The following is a 7,362-nucleotide window of genomic DNA, read 5'->3' as shown; positions in this document are numbered from 1 at the left end:
AGGTACTTTACCATCTGAGAAGATGTATTAGGGCTGGATTGCATGAGAGACTTCAGAGACACTGTAACACAAAACCTTTTAATTTTTAATATACATGTATATGTTGACATTGCTCTGCTGTGCGTAAAATGTCAATAGAATCCAGCATTTAATGGATTTGTTCTCTGTTAAGTCACAAACATCAAAAATGAAAGCACAATAACAGACTGATCTTCCAGAAATGCCATAGACTCCACACACCTCCCAGAATCAATTAACCTCCATTTGTGGTCTTTAATGATTTCATATCTATCATGTAACTAAACGATATGGATACTTGGCTTGTAATGTCTTTGTTTGGATTGAATTACAAAGTGCTTGATATCTGATGTTCAGGTGACCGTCGTGTGTCCTTCTGGCTGTCAGTGACTGATGACATTCAAGCCCCCAGCGCTTAAGACATTCCTGTTGAGGGGTGAAATGTATCTGTGACACTTTGGAAAGTGAATCAGCTGCCCAAGTCAAGGCAAGACAGTTGCCCAACAGACCTGTCAGACGAGTTTAATCAGTTAATGCTTTTCTGCTCTAAATACTTACACTAAATACTTACATCTCAATAAAACTTTTTTTTTAACTCTGACTTTTCTGACTTTAAATATGAGGTTACCGTCACTTGTAAGGGCCGGTGCAATTTTTATTAAAAATTAGTTAAACTGAACAAGGAGCCAAGGACAAGTTGACCCTAAATCACTCCTTTATAAAATGACTCATCAGGTTGTCATGAAGAGGCAAAGTAAGCCATTATATTTATGCAGTGCAGGACCGGCTTGTCTCACAGAGCCTGGCCTCCATCCATCAGCAACTAGAGTGCTCATCACATGAACCCAAAGTCATAGTGAACTTTCTGGGCCAAACTTCTGCTTTTCCGCTCTGCACCCCAGGAAACAGGACGGGCAGCAAAGTCCAATATTATCTCCCCTGATTTATTTAATAATTAACATTTGTTCTGGTGCAAAGTTGCGTGGAGCTGTACCTGTGAGCAGGGGAGTTCAAAACATACTTTCAATTAATATTTTATTTAAAATGTGACACTTTGAAATATATTAAGTGTTACTGTGGAAAACAGAGAGAAAAAAACACAATTTACTGTAAAACTTTACATAATTCCACATAAATATGTTGACATTTTTGTAATTTCTTTTCAACTTTCCTAACTTTTAGAGATTCACATTAAAGAACTACAACCTCCCCATGTATTTTCTTTTTCACAAAATGATAAGGAATTTCTTTTGCTTTTAAAATATATATTACTTAGTTGCTTCAATTTTAAGTAGTTTTCCAGCAGCTTCCCATCGATCTTTTCTGTTCTGACAGGCGTAACTTTTTTCAATGCCACAAATCCTGACAGAAAAGCTGTTTTCACTCCCCAGATCAGCACTTCTTCTTTTACCCTTCTGCTTCCTGACTTGCAGTAAAAGGCCTTGTGTTCAAACTATACAAATAGTTCCAAATAAAGTTTTAGTTTAAGATGCATGTTGGCACCAAAAGCAATACTTGATTCTTAACTTCTTCTTATTAGTCTTATATGGTTTTAGCTGCAGATTTTTCTCTTCATCGTGACTGCTTTCAAGTTAGTTAACCTGGTATCCGCAGTTCTCCTCCATCGTGGAGATCCTGAGCATGCTCTCTAGCTCCCTCGCAGGTGTGACTGGTCTGCTTGGAATCAGTCTCCAGGTCACTTCTCCACACGTTCCTTGGTTTTCCTCACTTTCTCTTCCCCTGGGGATTCCAGATCAGAGCCTGACAGGTGATGCTGGATTTTGGTTTCCTAAGAGTTTGGGTGATCCAACCCCATCTTCTCTTTCTTGTTTTTTCTTCCACTGGCTCCTGGTTTGTTCTTTGCCAAAGCTCTTTGTTGCTGATGGTTTCCGGCCAATTCATCTTGAGGAGTCTTCTTAGACAGTAATTGATAAAAAAGTCTGTACTCTGTAGATGATGGTTTTTGTTGTTCTCCATGTTTCAGCTCTGTACATTAGGGAAGACTCTATGTTTGAGTTAACCAGGCATATATTTGTGCACGTTGTAATGAAGTGGGATTTCCAGATGTTCTTGAAGGTGGTGAAGGGTGTCCTTTCCTTTCCAATGTGTTTTTTTTTGTCCATACACAGTGTGGCAAAGAAGTGTTTAGTCAACCGTCAATTGTGCAAATTCTCCCACTTAGAAAAATGAGAAAGACGTGATTTTCCTCATAGGTATACCTCAATTATATGATAAACTAAGAGATAAAATGAGAAAAAAAATCCAAAAAATAACATTGTCTGATTTTTAAAGAATTTATTTGTAAATTATGGTGGAAAATAAGTGTTTTGTCACCTACAAACAAGCAAGATTTCTGGCTCTCACAGACCTAAGAGAGAGTAAGAGTAAGAGGATCCTCTGTCCTCCACTCTTTACCTGTCTCAATGGCACATGTTTGAACTGGTTATCTATAGAAAAGACATCTATCCACCACCTCAAACAGTCACACTCCAAATTCCACTATGGCCAAGACCAAAGAGTGGTCTAAAGGCCTGTTCACACCGGGACGAATTTCGCCGGCGATTTTCGCCGACGTTTAACGCCTCGTGACTAAACAAAGGGCACCAACGAGAGTGTGCACACCGACGCGAAAAAACGCCAGGCGTTAAAGCGTCAAAAAAAAAAAACGCCTCGGGTTCGTTTTTTTTTTTCGACGCGTCGCGTCGAAATCTACTCGACCAATGAGAACGGCGCTTTTGCTCACGTGTCTGGAGCTTCTGAAGTTACAGTAAAACACAACTTGGGGGCGCTCAAACACAAAACTGCCTTGCTGAGCACACATACCAGCGAAGAAGATAGACGCCAAGTAGCGTCTACACAGCCGCGAAGCAATAATGACGGACATTCTAAAACATCCCCGAACCAAGCACCAGTTGGAGCTACTGGTGCTTGAAATATTCATGTTTTCTTTGTTTGATTCTGACAAGCGTGTAAATACTTGCTCTCTTCTTCTGAGTGAAAAGCGACTTTAAGAAGCGTAAAGTTGCGCAGCGCCACCTTGTGTACAGGAGTATTTCTGTTTTACATTAAGCGCCATCTAATGTCAGGGAATGAAATTGCATGTTCACTCCACTCATCGTCAGCGAAAATCGCCTGGGTGTGAACACAAAAAACGTGGCGAAAAACGCTGGCGAATAACGCCTGGCGAATATTCGTCCCGGTGTGTACGGGCCTTAAGGATTAAATGTGGCTGGGTGTTTCACCATGACAACGATCCCAAACATACTGCCCGGGTAAAAAAGGAGTGGCGTTGTAAGAAGCATTTCAAGGTCCTGGAGGGGCCTAGCCAATCTCCAGATCTCAACCCCATAGAAAGTCTTTGGAGGGAATTGAAGGTCTGTGTTGCCCAGCAACAGACCCAAAACATCACTGCTCTAGAGGAAATCTGCATGGAGTAATGGGCCAAAAAAACAGCAACAGTTAGTGAATCTTTGTGAAGACTTACAGAATCTGAATCTTACTTCTGTCATTGCCAGCAAAGAGTACATAACAAAGTACTGAGTTGAACTTTTATTGTTGACCAAATACATATTTTCCACCACAATTTACAAACAAATTCTTTAAAAATCAGACAATGTAATTTTCCGGATTTTTGTTTCTGATTTTGTCTCTCATAGTTGAGGTATACCTGTGATGAAATTAGAGGCCTCTTTCAAGCTTTTTAAGTGGGAGAACTTGCACAATAGGTGGCTGACTAAACACTTTTTTTTGCCACTTATGTTCCTTTTTGTTAGTTAACCACACTTCAAAGATTCTCCATTCCTTCCAAGTTGTTGTTACTAAGCTTCACTGGCTCTATAGTAGTAAAGTTGATCTTTAGAATCATGGTGTTCTAATGATGGATATTTTGTCTGTTGACTGTGCACGAGAAGGGCAAGGTCAAGTGTCATCTGCAAAAGTCAAGGATGTCTAGCTGTGACATGAGAGTCCACTTTATGGCGTTTTTCTTTCTACCCGCCAGCTTCGTTACCCTGTCGAAGGTGAGGAGAAAAAAAACAGTGAAAAGTTGATGCACTAAAGTTTTTATATCAAAGCGAGGGTCAGCTGGCCTCCATGGATGACCTGGCAGGACCTTCCCTCATAGGATTTCTGGAAGAGTCGGGTGTGTTTGGCTTGGATACCATAGTGTTGGAGGAGTTGCCACAGCACAGCATGATGGTGGCTGTTTGCACACTGTCATAAAAGAATGTCTTGAGAGCTACTGCTGTTCCAGAAATATAAAGTATAACTGCAACCAGTTTAAGTGTAAAATTAAATTATTGGAGTAATACCATGGAAAAACTAGGTTATTATATATATACTGTCTGCAGCACGTGTCCTTGAACATGTCACAGAACCCGCAGCTGGTTGTATCCCAGCATTGGGGAAGAGGTGGAAAAGAAACCTCTCCTCAAGTACTGATAAAGGATCACATTACATTACATTACTTTGCAAAGAGGGGAAACTGATGGAAAAGAGCCATAAGCAATCCCGAGGATAAATGGCCTCCTCATCCATCCACGTTCCTCCACTGGGCTGAAAATACTCAAGCTATTACAGCTGAGAACAGCGTAGGACATTTGCACAAAAAAAGAGCTAATGGACAGAGGAGGATATTATGAGCCACTTTTTCAAAATTAAAAAAAAAGGTAATTATTTTTTCTGGAAAAATGAGATAACGATAGATCTATTCATAGCTTTAATCCTTGGAGAAAGAAATTTTAAACCTTATAGCTGAACCAAACTATCGCTTTATCATTTATATCAAGGAAACTTATCTTGTTTGTTTATGGCAGATAAGAAAAAAAAAAGGCTGATGGCACTTCAGCTTTGCAGTTGATGTGTTTAAAAGCTGGGTGGGAAAATGCTTTGCTGACAGTACAGAATTTGTTTGAATGAAGCTTATTTCCCAGCAGGCTACTTTCTCCTTCTGAGCATCCCTGATTTATATGTGAGGTCTCAAAGTAGGTCGCCTGGTTACTGCTCAATAGACCTGAATGAACGATGTCAACAATTTATAGCTTTTATGTTTGGTAAATAGTGACGAATTGGGATTTTTTTTTAATAGACATTATCAAACGTTGTAAATATTTACAACAAACACAATATGCAACCCCTCTTCAGTTATACTTGTCAACTTGCCAAAACAGCATGTCACTCTACTTCTAGTAGTGATTAGAATAATAACAACAATATTAATCTATGCCTAACACTTAGGTTGTTTCTGAATTCCCTTGCTAATCGGTGCACTATATACACCATTTGTCATTTTTTCAGGGTGTCCAAATCTACAATTCCAAAATCCAGTGGCCTGGAAATTTCCCAGAAGTCTCTGCGAAAACCAATTTAAAATTAAAAAATAAATGGACATTTATTTTTTTATGAATCATCACATTTTCGGCATTAGAACAGTGAATTTATAAATAGTCCTCTTAAAATGTTCATATTATTAAATTTTGACTTCTGCAAATGGGTGACGTCATATTTGCAGTTAAAAACATAAAGCAAAGCAGTGAGCATGTCTGAATTGCATTGAAATCTGGTTATTATCATTTTTGTGCATTTTGTGGTACAAGCACCAAATTTAGCATGGATGTACCTTAGAATCCCCTCTTTCAGAAACGCCACAAGAAAATTCAACTTTTTATAATACATTTATTAAATAACACAAAAGTAACAGTATTCTGTAGCTACCCCTATGTTTAAAGACTGCGTTTTGTGCACAAACAGGCCATATGAGACTGGGGCATACAGACAATTAAGTGTCTGGCTGCTATCTTTAAAATGGATTTTACATTTTGGATTTTTCTTGTGCATTTCTGAAAGAGGGGATCCTAAGATACACTCATACCTAATTTGGTGCTTGTAACTCAAAAAGCATTATTTGTATGAAATGTTAACCGAATCAGCTTCGCTATAGTCTTTTAGGGGTTAAGGAGTATTGAGGGAATTTGGACTTAGTGTTTAGTTGGACTTAGATTTTTTGGGTAATAAAATTACTGATGTTCTGACATTTAAAATGAAACAGAGGAGTGTAGCAGTAATGGAGAGATAGACCAACTTGTCTCCTGGTAGAAATACACACCAGATTTATAATCCAAATCTAACCCTTTAATTTTTAATTTCTGACTCATAGAAATGCCATTATGTTTATGTGGATTTCAGCAGAGTGTTTTTGTTACCACATTTGTTTAGTAACATGCACACTTCTTTAGGAAAGTTTCCAAATTTAGTCTGAAGAGGATGCAAATTTCCCTTCATCGCTTCCTCCCTATTTGGATCCTACATCAGTCACCAGCAGGAGGCATTGAAAAATTGTATTTTTACCCCAACAGAAATTGAGAAATGATTAAGTGCAGGTCATTACCATCAGAGTTGGTCATTTTCTCTTGTGTGCGAGAGAAAAATAGGGATTTTATTTTTACACCAGGCCTAGCACATTTCCATCATATGCTCCACCTATTAGATTGAATTTGCAGTCGAGAATGAACTGAGTGACAGAGGATGGAGACTGAATGAAGGAAGAACTCCACTCAAAAACAAATGGAGACACAGGAGAGTTTGACGGGGTCGCCTCCATCATCTTCAGAGTGCAATAAGAATACAGGTTGATAGATTCAATATGAGCATTGGTATTAATACCACTTTAGACAGATGAGTTTTATACAACAAAACTCTGGGAATGTAAATGAGGATCACATGAACAATTTTCCAAGAAATTGTTTTACATTTTTTCTCATATGTAGTTTGTCAAAACTTTGAACTCACTGGTGAATTTGGAATATGGCTGTTTAGAAAGGAAGAAACTGTCTATCTTTTTAGTGAAAGCTAGTTTGAACAAATTCATTCACTGACTAAGGTAAAGTGAGTTATACCGCTGTTTTCCTTTGCTTTTCCAAGCGTTTCAAACTGACCAGAAAGTAAAGACAATTGAAATGTTTTTTTTTACTTTGTAATTGTTTAATTTTCTTTTTTATGACTCTAAATTTGATGTTTTTGTGCACTGAAACACAGAAACAAATGACGATGCCTGCGGAACGTCCTTATTGCATTGAGACTATTGAATGTGTTCGTTCTATTACCAAGTTTATTTCCATTCCGCAGCTCCTGAGGCATAAAGTTGTTCATGCTACAGTACACATGAAGAACTCACAGTGCAACAGAAAAAAAAGGCCACAAACCTTATTGTCTAGCAGAAAAAACAAAATATAACACAATAAAACAGAGAAGTATTCTAAATTCAAACAGGTTAAAAAAAACAAAATAGTTTCACAGCTTTAATCTGACAGGATAACTTTTCTGAACTTTTTTCAAACTTTATTTTTG

The sequence above is a fragment of the Oryzias latipes genome, chromosome 14 (genome assembly GCF_002234675.1).
Source record: "Oryzias latipes chromosome 14, ASM223467v1".
In the NCBI taxonomy this organism is placed as follows: Eukaryota; Metazoa; Chordata; class Actinopteri; order Beloniformes; family Adrianichthyidae; genus Oryzias; species Oryzias latipes.
Note: the sequence above shows the minus strand (reverse complement) of the source record.